Source organism: Macrobrachium nipponense, chromosome 41 (assembly GCF_015104395.2).
Source record: "Macrobrachium nipponense isolate FS-2020 chromosome 41, ASM1510439v2, whole genome shotgun sequence".
Taxonomy (NCBI): domain Eukaryota; kingdom Metazoa; phylum Arthropoda; class Malacostraca; order Decapoda; family Palaemonidae; genus Macrobrachium; species Macrobrachium nipponense.
Window position 1 is genome coordinate 43,662,884 of NC_061102.1, and position 3,437 is coordinate 43,666,320.

A 3,437-nucleotide genomic window follows, 5' to 3' on the forward strand; every position below is an offset into this window, starting at 1 on the left:
GTGACAGTTCCAGATCCCCCTGTACTACCTGGACCCTCTGTAGCAGCCCGTCCACCTGTACTACTATCAGGTAAGCAATTTCATTTTTCTCATTTTCATGTTGGAAATTGTTTACACCCTACTACATTATGGCATACACACACTACTACATAGTGGTACAATGTGTTTGATGTTGCATTACCTTATTCATTTATTTTTTTTCATTCCAGACACCTTTGATAGTGACAGCGACCCAGATGACCCTGAGCCTTTCCATGGTTTTGATGGCTCGCCCTATTCATCAGGTAAGGAATCCTTAACAAATGTGTATAAAATGTTTTATAAATTGCTAATAGAAATTTTATTAAAAGTGTACATACATATGCTACAGTTACATCCACCTTACATTTATGTACCCCATCATTCTTTCCAGATCTAGATGTTCCCTCATCAGAGCCCAAATCAGTTGATACGAGTAGTATCACCTCTCCAACTCCTTCAGGTAAAAGAATTCTTCATTTTTTATATTTTATTACTACATATGTCAAACAGTAATAACATGTGCAGTAGTTACAGTAGTACATACATACTCTATCATTTATATTTTTTATCATTCCAGACTCCCAAGCACCTGCCCATCCCACTCCATAGCCCAGCCACCCACTCTCATCTACCATATGCCCATCCCAGTAAGCAAGCCAACCACTAGAATTTGGTAAGGACATTTTTTTTTATTAATGTTTTATTATTTACATATGTAATAACCATGTTATGTATGTAACATACATACTAATCATATGTACATTATCATTCCAGACTGACATGCCTTGTGACTTACATAAACCAGACCTCTACATAGCCTACATGTCTTCATTTTGCTGAAGGTAAGGAATTCTCAGTTGTTTTTAATGTGTGCATACAGTAAATTGTTAATTATGGAACAATAAATTTTGTACACTTAAGTGGTTACATACTGTCCTTTAATATTAATTCTTCATTCCAGACTGCCCATCATCCTAGCCTGTTATCTGTGATAAAGCACACTGAAGTTAGGTATGGAATGCTCTACACCTCCATCTCCATCTCCCACAACCTAGGTAACAGCTTTGAGACTCACTAAAAGTTGGTAAGTTATGTAAGGAATTTCTAAATTAAGTTTTATACTACATGTTATATCTGATATTAAACCACTGTATGGTGCATATTACTGTATGTAACTTACTATGCATAGAGGACTTACTGACAAAATTATTTTTTGTACATTCCAGAATCCCAGAACCCCCTGAATGATGTAGGCTATGGGGCCACATAAGACTTTGTCCAGGGTTACATAGCACGACAACTTTAAACTAAAAGTAAGGAATTAATTAACATACATTAACTAAGTTTTATACATGTTATATCTGATATTAAACCACTGTATGGTGCAAATTACTGTATGTAACTTACTCTGCATAGAGGACTTACTGACATAATTATTTTTTGTACATTCCAGAATCCCAGAACCCCCTGAATGATGTAGGCTATGGGGCCACATAAGACTTTGTCCAGGGTTACATAGCACGACAACTTTAAACTAAAAGTAAGGAATTAATTAACATACATTAACTCTTTTAGTACTCTTGATATATCTACAGTAATTAACATATTGCATTCACGACTTTCTGTAGTATATTTTGTACTAATTTTGTTACTTTTTCCTTCCAGAACCAACATTTTTCACACAACTCCAGGTTGTTACTACACATTACAAGTGTCATCAAGGGATAACTACAAGTAGAAGCACCATTTTTGGATGGAAAAACTCCCTTCAGGAAAGTATACGTATCAAATGTAACATGTAGTAGTGTAACAAAGTATGAACAGTAAGGTTTTTACATACAGTATGTACATACGTACATAACTTTTTTTTATTAGGAATTTCCAACCAAGTTTGATTACATGTTATAAACCACTGTACGTATGGTTATACTGTATGTAACTTACTAACATACATGACTTAACTTAGATAATTTTTTGGTACATTCCAGAATCCCAGAACCCCCTGAATGATGTAGGCTATGGGGCCACATAAAACTTTGTCCTGGGTTACATACATAGCACGACAACTTTAAACTACTACAGTACTAAAAGTAAGGAATTATACATAGTAATTAACATACATTAAGTAAGTTTTATACTATTTAAAAAAAAAAAAGTGACCAAGATCTCTCACATGGGATAAGTGATCAAGGTCTCTCTCATGGAATTAGTACGTAACTGGTAACTTTGCAAGGTTGGTAAAATCTCCACTCCCTGCTGAACAGAGGGTGTAGACCAATCATTTACAACATGCATACCAGTAGTACTACACTGATATTAAACCACTGTATGGTGCATATTACTGTATGTAACTTACTATGCATAGAGGACTTACTGACAAAATTATTTTTTGTACATTCCAGAATCCCAGAACCCCCTGAATGATGTAGGCTATGGGGCCACATAAGACTTTGTCCAGGGTTACATAGCACGACAACTTTAAACTAAAAGTAAGGAATTAATTAACATACATTAACTAAGTTTTATACATGTTATATCTGATATTAAACCACTGTATGGTGCATATACTGTATGTAACTTACTCTGCATAGAGGACTTACTGACATACTAATTATTTTTTGTACATTCCAGAATCCCAGAACCCCCTGAATGATGTAGGCTATGGGGCCACATAAAACTTTGTCCAGGGTTACATAGCACGACAACTTTAAACTAAAAGTAAGGAATTAATTCACATACATTAACTCTTTTACTCTTGATATAACTCAAAGTAAGGAATTATAAACTAAAAGTAAGGAATTAATTAACATACATTAACTCTTTTACTCTTGATATCTATAATTTACATAGCATTCAGGACTTTGTGTAGTGTACTATTTTGTACTAATTGTTATACTTTTACCTTCCAGAACTACCAGACTGGGATTTTAGTGTACTCCAGGATGTACATACTACACATTACCAAAGGATTACTTCAAGATTGTGCATAGTGTATAGTGTATAAATTAACCTAAGGATTACTTCAAGAATTTGCATAGTGTATTAGTGTATATAAACTCAACTAAGGACTTGGTACTTCAAGAATGTGCATTTATAGTGTCACAAGTTTATTAATAAAGATTATATAGCTTCAAGAACCATCCTTTGGCATTGAAATATAACCACACTACACATCATGCAATACTTGCATGTCACACAGGTAAGGTCTCTGACTTTTTATTAGTTTAAGGCATAATTCCAAGTGTCGTTCCGGCTTACGACGATTTCCGGGTTACGACGCGTCTCAAGAACGGAACCCCCGTCGTAACCCGGGGACTGCCTGTAAAGAGAATGACACGTTTAATGATGAATTCATTTAACGAGGCGATCGCTGGAACAGAACCCCATCGTTAAACAAGGAGTACCTTTAATTATCA

General features: G+C 34.9%; 1 long non-coding RNA gene across 1 annotated transcript; it reads left to right on the top strand.

Annotated features, from left to right (window-relative positions):
• Positions 1-787: 787 nt before the first annotated feature.
• Positions 788-3,235, top strand: LOC135212904 (uncharacterized). The gene is made up of 7 exons (XR_010314019.1): positions 788-863; positions 983-1,105; positions 1,248-1,561; positions 1,687-2,111; positions 2,424-2,510; positions 2,653-2,739; positions 2,931-3,235. It is a non-coding gene; the product is annotated as an uncharacterized LOC135212904 (long non-coding RNA).
• Positions 3,236-3,437: the final 202 nt, after the last annotated feature.